Consider the following 13,735-nt stretch of genomic DNA (forward strand, 5'->3'; position numbering starts at 1 on the left):
CTTAGCAAAAAGGAGATTTGGCTGGACTTCTGCCAGCCAGAAGGAAGAATGAGAAGAGGAAGTTGTGGATTCAGCTAGAACAAAGAAAGCTATAAAGTGCAAGTATCTCTGGGATGTAAGCTGGGAAGAATCCAAATTAGCTTAGAGCTTTAACAATAGGTTATTAACTGCCCAGTGCTTGTGCTGTGATGCTTGAAACCTTCAGGCAAATGGATGGAACTAAAAATGATCATCCTGAGTGAGGTAACTGAGACACGGAGAGACAGTCACAGTATATACTTACTTATAAGTGGATATTAGCCCAACATAGACATCCTCTGAGAGACTCCACCCAGTAGGGTATTGGGTCAGATGCTGGGACTCACTGCTGGACTCCAGGTGAGAGTAGTATGGAAGAATGGGGAGAAGGAAGGACCCAGAGGGTTCAGAAGGCCCCTGAGGAGACCATCAAGGCCAGCAGATATGGACCCAGGGGCATTGGCAAACCAAGGACAATGCATGCAGCAATGCTATACCCCTGTTCAGATCTAGCCAATGGACAGCTCATTCTTTACCTTTGTAACGAGAGTGGGGACTGCCTCTGACATGAACTCTGGTGCCCCCAATTTGATCTCTTCCCCATGGTAGGGAGGTCCAGCAGGCACACAGAAGAAGGGGAAGCAAGCTATCCTATCCCATTGAGACTTGATAGGTTGTGATCATACGGTGGGGAAGGAGGTCCCCTTCTGTCAGAGGTCTAGGGGAGGGGAGTAGGGCAGAGGACAGAGGGTGGGAATGGGAAGAAACAAATGAGGTGATAACAATCTGATTGTAATCTAAATACCTTATAATAAATTTTTTAAAAGATATGGTTTTAAAAATGATTTATGACACCAAAATAAAATAAAAGAAGAGTCGATTATTTGTATGATAGCCAGGTTAAGAGAAAAATGAAGAAACATACACAGTTAAAAAAAAAAGAAAACAACAGCTTTGTCATAAATTCTGTTGCACTCTATTTGACCACTTCCCCTTGGTGGGGAGGACTGGTGGCTACCCTGATGATAACTGACAGGCTAATAGCCGGTGATCATATAGTTGGGGAGGAGGTCCCCTTCTGTCACAGGCCTAGGAGAGGAGAATAAGGTGAAAGAGGGAGCTGGGGAGGTGGTGAATGGTAAGATACAAGTGAGGGAAAAAAAGACCCTCACTGTCCACTCAGGGGGATAACTGTTCAGATGTAATTTGAATAAATTATTTAAATAAAATTTCTTAAAAAAAAAAACTTTAACAAACAAGTAATTCCATTTGGCCAATTTTTGTGAAGATTTATTTTTGGATGCTTCAGGTTTTCATGTATGTTTGCATTATAATTTCGTGATGTTTTATTCAGTTGCTGAGGAAACTACTGGCTTTTACTATATGCAATCTGTGAATCAGTGATATATACACTGAAGTTTTAGAAGTTGAATTGTAAAATATGAAAAATTTTGCCTGTTTCTTCAGGGTCAAATCATGGAAAGAGCTAGAGTCACTTGGAAAAAAATCCACAAATTATAATCTGAGGAATCACACTCTTCCACACTAAAAACACTTATATCTAATCTCAACATGCAGTTCCCCTCTTTTTATTCTCTCATGTCAGTATGCTTATAATATTTAAGACTGTATTTCATCTTCCGCATGTCAACACCTGATAAAAATAATAGAAAAATATTTTTTAAATCTTTGGTGAACTGGATGCAGTAGCCAAAGTTTAAGAATTTGAATAGCGGGCAAGTGAACTTGTGGATAGATTATGTTATCTCTCTAAACTAAATGAGTAACTTCGTGGTCCTCTCCTACAACTCAGATATAATTACTAGACCAATGAAACAAACATCTACTCATTCTACTTAAAATTTATAAACCTGTGATTTTGTCTACTCATTAATTCATTCATAAAGATTGTTAAGAAAGCCAGCTGAAGTTTAGAGACTTTGTGCTTATTTTTCAGTTTTCAGGCAGTTACATATCATTGACGACTGATTTGGTGGTAATATCTGGGGATAATATTTGAGATAAAAGATCGAACTTTTAAAAGATCCAGTGACTTCAAGTTACTGACTAAAATAAATTGTTATGAAAGTGTACATTCGATTTGTTCTAGTTTTGCTTATTGTTTTTTATAATATAAAGTGTTATAAATTGTGATAATTGAAAGCTTTGTCAAATATTTTAAACATTTGTCAGAAAAATCTGTATACTTTATTTCCTTCAGTATAATAGAGTTCCTTATTAAAATATTCTTCATACTATTTTAAAAGACAAAAATACATCATTCCAAGGATAAATAAATATATTAAAATCTGTTTTCACATACAAACTCTACATTTAATAATTTGTTGTACTTTTTTTATTTGTACTCAAGACCATTTCTAAGCTTTAATTGGGAAGACTTAAGGAAGCAAATGTCAGACCTAATAAATAGAAATGTAAGATACATACATACATACTTACATACATACACACATACATACATGTATGATATTTTAAGGGAGCCAGACTACTCAGATTCTAAAAGCAGAATTAAACAGAAAACCATCGCTGATACAGACTGGGCACAGTGAAGTGTGTTACAGCTGCGAGTTCACGAGAACAGGGTGGATGGAGTTTTGCATGGAACAAATTTTAACTTCTTTGGATTTGATCAGCTCATACACAGCAGTCTTAAGATGTCTCAATTTAGACTAGGAAAAATAACAACTATCCAAGTAGTTTTTATTTTCAGTAGCTATTTGGCCCTTTAAAGGTTAGGATTTTATAACTATAATGTTTTTTCAAGCATGTTGATTATTTTATTGTGCTCATGATATTGGAATTCAATTTTTAAATGATATATACATAATTTCTGTCCTAAACCAGTCCCTGGTGCTTTCCCAACTAATGTTCTGCATGGTATTAATTTCCCCTCACTTGCCTCGTTTGATGTTCTTAAATGAGAGCCATAATCTGTTTCTCTGTTTTCCTATATTTGTTACATAATCTCACATTTTTTCTATAATAGTGCCTAAATATCTCTGAAAATTGTCCTTTTTATTTTAAGTTCCAACAGTGATCTTTTTTCTAAGCCACTGAAATTGCCTCTAAATTTATTTTCCTGCATTTGGCATTGCCCTGTAGAATTAATGCTAAACATTTAATTCTGTACTCTCTTTAAAAAAAATTTTTTTTATTAATTTATTCTTGTTACATCTCAATGGTTATCCTATCTCTTGTATTCTCCCATTTCTCCCTCCCTCCCATTTTCCCATTATTCCCCTCCCCTATGACTGTTCCTGAGGGGGATTACCTCCCCTGTATATGCTCATAGGGTATCAAATCTTGTTGTACATTATTATATAAAGTAGGGAAATGCAAATATTTACCTAAGCATTTACCCAACAGTTCTCCTGTGGATGTTGTCCCTTCACTTCTGTCAATCTTTTTAGCATTTAGCCCACAATTTGGATTCCCAAGCACATCCTCTATTTACTATCGCCTTTTTCATCTTCACTGTTGATAATAACATCATCTACAATTAGGAATATAATATGTGGTAATATTCAAGTGTGTATGGTTGCCATTAAAATATATCCTCATTCAGGACCCAAATTCTTTTACATTATTTTCAGCCCTTTGATATAAAGAATCTACAATCCATGTGGACTCTTTGTTCTAAGAATTTTCAACCAAGATAGTTAGTGTCTTGAAGTGGAAGACGTGCTGGGAAAAGAACTGAGAAATAAAGACTACAGTTAGGAATTAAAATATGGCAAAAGATTTCAAAGTAAATGACTCTTATCAGGGAATGATCAAAAAATCCTAATCTAATTTTTCTCCCTCACACATTAAATAAGACCACTACATTAAATACGTGACCCCTTTTACCTTCTCATAATTTATACTTTCATAAATTGGTAAATATACTCTTTTAAATACATCAAATTAAAATTCACAGAAATTCTATTTTATGCTAATGTACATAACAGGAACTTCAATCAATATAGTACAACTTGATGTGGACAATTCAATAAACCATTAAGACATTTTCTGAATATAGTTGTATACACTTTTATCATACAATGATAGAAAGTCTGTAACTGATTTGGAGTATGAAAATAAATGATGACCATATTTATTTAATATACAAAACATATTTATTTTGCATATATTTATACAAAAAAATATAATGAATATATTATGTATAATTTGAATATTTATACAATGTATTACTCATTTGTAGTCCAAGCAATATTGATAACAAACACACCTCAAAGTTTAAATCAATACTAACTTTTAAATATTAACATTCTTACAATTGCATGTTTTAAAACCTATGCATTCCCAAACTTTTAAAATGTCTTAGCCGTTCCTATATTAGATTTCAAAAAAAAATTTGCCAGACACTTTTTCAGTTTCCTCAATAAATAAATGGTAGCACATCTTTTATTGATTATGACACTGAAGGATTGTGAAAATAGATTATAAGCTGCAGTCCACACTGTAGATAATACATGGCATAGTGTAGCAATCCTGTCATCATTACATATTTTGAGCTTTTGCAATTCCAAATATTTCAATGTAGGCAATTTTGATAACAATTATTATGTTTTTTAAGTTCTACCATCATAAACTCTATTTACTGAGTTTATCACAATAATTGACCACCAAAATTAAAATTCTTTTCAGACAGTGTCCACATGGGGACATTCCATGTAAAATGATCAATTGTTGTTAGCAAAGGTTGATGTTCATGCAAGTGAAATGACTTTAAGACATTTGCAAATAACCACCTAATTATTTTGATACCATTCATCTCTTCAGTAGTCTCTTCAATATTGACACTTCTTTCACTTTTCTATGCCATTGGTTTCCATATCTTGTATTGCCATTTTCACTTTATTATGCATAGATGAGAAAACATTTAATACCTTTTTTAAAGAAACTGATATATTTCCCTTAATATGCTCTCCAATTCTGCTCATTCTCTTGTAAGTACTTCATTTCATTCTTATTATTCAGTAAAAACTGTGTTGTACATATAAATGAAAACCTCTTTATCCATTCATCCACAGATTATGATTTAGGGCAATTCAACAACTCAAAAAGTGTAAACACTGTCAACATATGTGTGCAGATATATCTATATTAAGCTGACTTTCAGTCTTTCAGTTGTATGTCCAAAAGTGTTACGACTGGAACATATTGAATATCTAGTTTATTTCCACCCTTAATCTGTGTAAGAACTTTCATAGAGACTGAAGTAATTTACATTTCTACCTATATTGAATAAGGATAACCTTTCTTCTGATCATTGACAGGCTTTATTTTTTTATTCATATTCTATTGGGTGAAATGAAAATTTCCACCTAAAATATTCTAAATCCTCCATCAGAAGACTCCTACATCCAATTAACACTTTATCAGATTAGACTTACTATGTAAACATATTGGCTTTTCTACTCATGGCACCAAAAAGAATTCACACACACACACACACACACACACACAGACAGAGAGAGAGAGAGAGAGAGAGAGAGAGAGAGAGAGAGAGAGAGAGAGACAGAGAGAGAGAGAGAGAGAGAGAGAGAGACAGAGACAGAGACAGACACTGATTATGACACTGAAGGATTGTGAAAATAGATTATAAGCTGCAGTCCACACTGTGGATAATACATGGCATAGTGTAGCAATCCTGTCATCATTGCATATTTTGAGACAGAGACAGAGAGAGCAAGGGAGGAAAAAGAAAGAAGAAAGAGACCCAGATATAAACTTGCATAAATATGTTTTGGCTTATGGTACTTTGCAATGACAACTGTAAAGCACTTTTAAAAACAAAGAAACAAAGAAAAACACAAACACAAAGAAGATCCTTCATAAATTTTCAAATTGTAAACTGCTTAAAAATTCACTCAGGTAGCATTGATTTTTTATATACATATAGCTACACAAAGACATATGCATACACACAAACATGCACACACACATGCCATATAAAAACAGAACCCAAGAATTTTAAATAAACAAAGAGCAGGGGTGAATTAAAAGGTTGGACCAATAAAAAGGAAGGAGAAAATGATGTAATTAAATTTTAATTGAAAAATTAAAAATGGTCTTTACTGAAGTAGTCATTCAGTTATATGACTTTTGAGACTTGCAATATAAATGAGTCAGATTTGAGAAATCAGAAAAAAGTATTCATACTTGGTTTTGATTATATTGGACTGTGTTTCCTTTTCAGTTTAAAGAGTGGACATTGGAAGGGAAGCTGTTGCCAGGAAACTACTCAAAGTAGCCATTTTTCATGATGATATCAAGAATTTATAGATACAAGAAATTAAATGCTATTTTAACATTCGTTAAATTCCTATTTTAATAATGAGGCTGGTTCTAGAAAAATCAGATAAACTAAAATCAAATCCCTAGAGAATACATGATGAGAGGAACAAACTAAGTATTTTGAAAGCAAAAGTAAAAAAAAAAAAAATCTCATTGTTGAGGAATCCAAGATGGCAGCACAGTCCACACACTGTGTCTGATCAACAGGACTGCTGTAACTGGACAGGGACCTATGGACTGAATTGAGAAATAGAAAAAAGCAGTGCTAGTGATTTCCAGGTGAGAAGGGTACAATTTGCATAGAGCACTGATGGGTCCAGACTTGGGCCACCCTGCTAATCCACAGAAAATTTCCTGAGTCTCTGCAGGCATGTGCTCAGTCTCCAAAATCTAGCCACGCTCCTATGTTCTGTGTCTCAGAAGGAACTGTGTGCTACAAAATACCAGTGTCTGGATATTCTAGCCCAGAGGAGTCCCCACAGTTGGGGAAAAAAAGTGGATCTGACCACAGGTGACCAAGTTAATTTAAAGAAAGTAGCCAGGTTCACACAGGAACTGACACAAGCCCTAAGGTCTAGCCAACTACTTGACAGGGCACACAGCATCTGCACTTCGTGCCTCAGAAGTAACTATGGGCTACAAAATACCAATGTTTGAGTCTCCCTGCCTGGATGAGACACCATAGTATAGAACACAGGCAGCTATGACCTCAGGTCACACAGTTGGTCAGCAGAAAATTGCCTGGTCTGATCTCATGTCACCTGCCTGATCTACCTAAAGTTTTCACTGATTCTTGTAGATGAGGGGTCTTAACATATAGCTACTTACCACCTGCTCTCATAAGCCAGTGAAGGATAACAGAAATAATCACCCAATGCCAGAGACATCAAGATGACTAAAACTGGCATTAAAATACAAACAACAAAAACTATAGTAGTATGGCATCTCCAAAACCCAGTTATCACAAAACAATGAGACCTGGAAACTCTAACACAGATGAAAGACAAGAAAATGACCACAAATGTGTCCAAATTAAGATGATAACTGAGGGAATGATTAAATATATAAACAAATATAGGAAGATATAGTCAAGCAGAATGAGTCCCTCAGAGAGGCCATGACAGAGGCCTATAGAGAGATAATGAAGAAATCACTGAAAGAAAAATGCAAACAATCATTTGAAGAAAATACAACAAAATGGCTAACGATCTGCAGATAAAAATGGAAACAATAATAAAATCACAAATGGAGGAAATCCTGGAATGATAGAACTTAGAGAAGAAAACAGGAACTGTGGAGGTAAGCATCTCCAACATACTATAAGAGATGGAGAAAGGAATTGCAGGTGTAGAACATACAATAGAAGAATTGGACACAACCATCAAAGACAATAATAAATCTTAAAAAACAAATCCAATAAATTAAAGACACCATGAAAAGAAATTTAAGCATAATAGAAATTGAGGAAAGAAAAGATGCCTGGCTCCAAGGCCTAGAAAATACCTTCAATAGAATCACAGAAGAAAATTCCTTAATTTAAAGAAAGAGAAGCATATAAGCATACAAGAAGTCTATAGAATATCAAATAAATTAATCAAGAAAGGAAAACCCTCCTGCCACATATTAATACAAACTCTATAAGAACAGAAAAAAGAAAAAACTAAAAGCAGCAAAAGAAAAGTGCCAAGTAACATACAATGGCAAGCCTATCAGAATCACCCCTGAATTTTCAGTAGAGACCATATAATCCAGAAAGGCCTGTGTAGATGTCTTCACAACCTTAAGAGACCACAGATGCTATTCTAGACTACTATGCCCAGAAAAAGTTTCAATAAGCACAGATGGAGGAAACAAGATATTCCACCACACACAAAAAAAAATTTAAACAGTACTATCTACAAATCCAGCACTAAAGAAGATACTACAAGAAAAACTACAACCAAAGGGGACTAAGTACACCCAGAAAAATACAAGAAATAGATAACTTCACTATATCAAAACAAATTATAGACAAGCACACAAGGACACTACCATAACCAACATCAAAATAAAAGGACCGACCAGGCCCTGATTATTAATATCTCTCAGCAACAATGGTCTAAACTCTCCATTAAAAAGACATGAACTAACAGAATGTATGCATAAATAGGACACAACATTCTGCTGTATACCGACCGGAAACATACCTCAGCCACAAAGATAGACATTACCTGAGGAAAAGGCATGGAATAAGGCCTTCCAAGCAAATAACCAGATAAAGCAAGCTAAAGTAGCCATTCTAATATCTAATAAAATTGAATTTCAGCCAAAATTAATCAAAAGATATGAGGAAGTATACTTTATACTCTTCAAAGAAAAACTGAACTAAGACAAAAATCACAATTCTGAACCCCTATGCTCAAATACAAGGGCATCCACATTTGAAAAGTCATTAATAAAGCTTAAACCACACATCAACACCACACATTAATAGAGTAAGACTTCAACACCCCCTCTCTCCAAAGGATTGTGAATGAAAATGAAGCTAAACAGATATAATAAGGATAACAGATGTCATGAATCAAATGGACCAAAAAGATACCTTCAGAACTTTTCACCAAAACACAGATTATAATTTTTTTCTAAGCACCTCATGGAACCTTCTCGAAAATTGATCAAATTGTAGGTCACAAAGGAAGTCTCAGCAAATATAAGGAGATTGAAATAATATCTTGTATCCTATCATACCACCATGGATTAAAGCCAGATCTCAACAACAGAAATAACGAAAAAAACTTACACACATGGAAACTAAACCACTCTCTACTCAATAATAACTGTGTCAGAGAAGAGATAAGAATGAAATTAAGGACTTTGCAAAGTTCAAGGAAAATGAAGGTAAAACACACACAAAAATCTAGGACTCAATGAAAATAGTGCTAAAAGGAAAGTTCATATCACTAAGTATCTACATAAAGAGATAGGAAGCATCTCATATAATCAACTGGTTGGCAGCTTTTGAAGCCTTAGAAAAGAAAAAGCAGACACACCAAAGAGGGAAAGATGCCTGTAAATAATAAAACTAAGAGCTGCTGTCAATAAATTAGAAACAAAGAAAACAATTCAAAGAAACAACAAAACCAAGAGCTGGTTCTTTGAGAAAATCATCAAGAAGGCATATAAATCCTTAGCTAAACTAACTAAAAGGCAGTGAAATTCTATCCAAATAAACAATACCAGAAATAAAAAAGGAGACATAATAACAGACACCAAGGAAATCTCAACAACCATTAGGTCTTACTTCAAAGCCTACATGCCACAAAATTAGAAAATCTAAAAGAAAGGGATAATTTTCTTGATAGATTCCACTTATCAAAGTTAAATAAAAATCAGGTAAACAAATTACATATGCATCCTGCGGAAATAGAAACAATCTTCAAAAGTCTCCCAAGCAGGGGGTGTGGGGGGGGGGGAGGAGCCCAGAGCAAGATAATTTCAGTACAGAATTCTACCAGACCTTCAAAGGATAGTTAATACCAATACTCTTCAACTATCCCACAAAATGAAAGAGCATGACCAAACTCATTCTCGGATGCCACAGTTACTTTGATAACTAAACCACACAAAGAACCCATTAAGAAAGAAAATTTCAGACCAATTTCTTTTAGGAATAATGATAGAAAAATAATCAATAAAATCCTCACAAACCAAATCTCAGTATGCATCAAAGATATCATTCACCATGACCAAGTAGGCTGCATCCTAAGCATGCAGGGATGCTTCAATATATGGAGATCCATCAATGTAATCCACCATAAAAACAACTGAAAGAAAAAAACTACATGATCACCCCCTTAGATGCCAAAAATGCATTTGACAAAATCCAACACCCATTCATTAAAACTTTGGAGAGATCATGGATACAAGGCACATACCAAAACATAATAAAGATTATATACAGCAAGCTGATATCCAACATTAAATTAAATGTAGAAAAACACAAAAAATTCCACTAAAATCAGGGCCTAGACAAGACTGCCTACTCTCCCCTTATCTTTTCAATATAGTACTTGAAGTTCTAGTTAGGACAATAAGACAACAAAAGCAGATCAAGGGGATCCACATAGGAAAGGAAGAAATCAAAGTATTGCTATTTACTGATATGATATTGTACATAAATTACCCCCAAATTCTACCAGAGAACTCCTAATGCTGATAAATACCTTCAGCAAAGTGGTTGGATAAAGGCATAATTCAAAAAACCAGTTGCCCTTCTGTACACAAATGACAAATAGGCTGAGAAAGAAATTAGGGAAACTACACCCTTTACAATAGCTACAAATAATATAAAATACTTGGTGTAAGTCTATACAAGCAAGTAAAAGACATGTATAAAAATCTTCAAGTCTCTGAAGAAAGATATTGAAGAAGATAGCAGAAGTTAGAAAGATCTCCCATACTCATGTATAGGGAGGATCAATATAGTAAAAATGCCCATCCTAACAAAAGCAATCTACAGATTCAATGTAATCCCTACCAAAATACCTACACAACTTTTATAGACCTTGAAAAATCAATTTTCAACTTCATATGGAAAAACAAAAAAATGTAGAATGGCAAAAAAAACAGTCCTTTAGGAATCTTCATCCCTGATCTCAAGCTGTACTACAGAGAAACAGTACTAAAAACAGCATGATACTGGCATAGAATTAGGATGATTGATCAATGGATTTGAATCAAAGACCCAGAAATAAAATCTTACACTTATGGATCCTTGATTTTTGAGAAAGAAGTCAAATACATACAAAATAGAAAAGATAGCATCTTAAACAATGGTGCTAATCTAACTGGATGTCTACATGTAGAAAAATGCAAAAATCCATATTTATCACCTTGCACAAAATTGAAGTTCAGATGAATTAAAGACCTCAACATAAAACCAGACACACTAAGTCCATTAGAAGAAAAAGCGGGGAAGATCCTTGAACTGATTGGCACAGGAGACAAATTCCAGAATAAAACACCAACAGCCCAGGCACTAAGGTCATCAATCAATAAATGGGACCTCATGAAATGAAAAGCTTCTGTAAGGCAAGACACTGTCAACAGAACACAGTGACAGCCTACAGACAGGGAAAAGATCTTCAACAACCCTACATCTGACAAAGGGCTAATATCCAAAATATATAGAGAACTCAGGAAATTAATCACCACCAAACCTAAAAGCCCACGTAAAAATGGTACATAGAGCTAAATAGGTAATTGTCAGCAGAGAACCATGAAATAGAGGAGAAACACTTAAAGAAATGCTCAAAGTCCTTACTTATCAGGGAAATGAAAATCAAAAAGACTGTGAGATTTCATCTCAAACCTACCAGAATGGTTAAGATCAATATTCAAGTGACAGTTCATGCTGGCAAGATGTGGAAAAAGAGTAATACTTCTCCATTGCTGGTGGAAGTGCAAACTTGTACAACCATTTCAGAAATCAAACTGTCACTTTTTCAGAAAATTGGGAATAGTGTGCCTTCAGACCCAACTATACCACTCCTTGGAATATACCAGAAAGAAACTCCTCCATACAACAAGGACATTTACTTAACTATGTTAATAGCAGATTTACCACAATAGCTGAAATCTATAAATAACCTACATGTTTCTGAACAAAAGAATGGATAAATAAATAAAATGGTGGTACATTTACACAATGGAATACTACTAAGCTATTAAAAAACAAAACAAAGCAAAAATCTTGAAATTTGTAGGCAAATGGAAGGAACTAGAAATGATCATCCTGGGTGATGTAACCCAGACCGGGAAAGACATGCATGGTATATACTCACTTACAAGTGGATATTGGCCACATAAACCTAGATAACCATACTATGATACACAGACCTAAATATAGGAGGATCCTAGGAAGAATGATTAATTTCTTTTTATAAGGACAAATAGAATAGACACTAGAAGCAGTTAAAGAGAATGAATCCATCAGGGATTCCAAGAAGATGATCAGACTTATTGATAAACTTGAGTTTAAGTCTTATGGAAGAGTTGGGGAATAGTGGGACCTGAAGTGTTCAGGAGCTCCACAAAAGAAGCAATGGAGTCAACAAATCCAGATGGGAAAGGGGTTGATACAGAAACAGATGGACCAACCAAGGATATTCATGGTGAGGACCTAGATACTTTACTCAAATGTAGTGGATAGGCAGCACACTTTCCTTGTGGGTCCCCTAATATGGGGAGTAGGGACTACTTCTGACATGAATTCTGGTCCCCACACATTGATCACTCCTCCCTCAGTTAGGGGCGGGGCAGGCTTACTAGGCCACAGAGAAAGAGAACACAGGTAGTCCAGATGAGACCTGATAAGTTAAGGTCAGATGTTAGGGAAGGAGGGCTCCAGCTTTCCGGGGACTAGGGTAGGGAGGGTGGGATGAGGAATCCACAAGGGAGAATAAAATCAGGATGTAAAATAAACAAATTCAAAATTAAAAAAAGGAAAAGTACATGCACAAACAAATTCTCCTAGAGTTTGAAGGCATAAAAAAATTCTGTGAACTAATGAATTTTCACAGGTGAATGCTTACTGCATAACTATTCTCTACAGGCTTAAACATAACTGTTTTCCGGAACCTCACTCTTCTGAGAATCTCCAGAAATTTTTGTTGACATAATATAATAGGAAGCTCATATTAGGAATGAACTTTAAATATTATTGTATTTTAATTTTGCATACAAATAACAAAATCATCTATGTGTTTCTTTATAACTACTTTAGGGCTATGTAATTAATTTTATATGTCTACTTTATTCTTATTTGTCCTTTGAATTTCTTACTAATAGTTCTAAAGTCTTATATCTTATTGTATATTTCTAAATCCCAGATCTAATAATGTCCTTTAGAACTTGGATAATAACTTCAGCACAGTTCTTGTCAACAGACTTGCTCAAACATATTGGTTTCTTACATTCTCCAATTTTATATATAATCCATAAATTTCTGTTGCTTTTACAAACAGTGCAAACAAAAATAACCATAGTATGTATATGTTAAATTTACTTGCAAATATTGCATCCTTTAAAATTAGTAACTGCTTTTCATAGAATTGAAAGTCATTTTTTCTCAGCATCTTACACATGAAAGATAGTATCAACCCGGACCTACAATAACGTCCAATTTCTACCCATTAAGACTAGCTCAACTCCAATATAATTTGGACTTTGTTGGATGGGAATCATAATGAAATGGAGATGAAATATGATCACTGCTGAGATGTTGAGTGCTGTAGCTTGGCACATGACAAAAGGTAATGATTGTGGAAAGTAATATAGCATCAACCAGGGACCCTGTAACCTCTCTAAGCAATTTAGTACAATAGTAGGTATTTGATGAATTCTGTGTTTATAA

This window comes from Acomys russatus, chromosome 27 (genome assembly GCF_903995435.1).
Source record: "Acomys russatus chromosome 27, mAcoRus1.1, whole genome shotgun sequence".
NCBI classification, from domain to species: domain Eukaryota; kingdom Metazoa; phylum Chordata; class Mammalia; order Rodentia; family Muridae; genus Acomys; species Acomys russatus.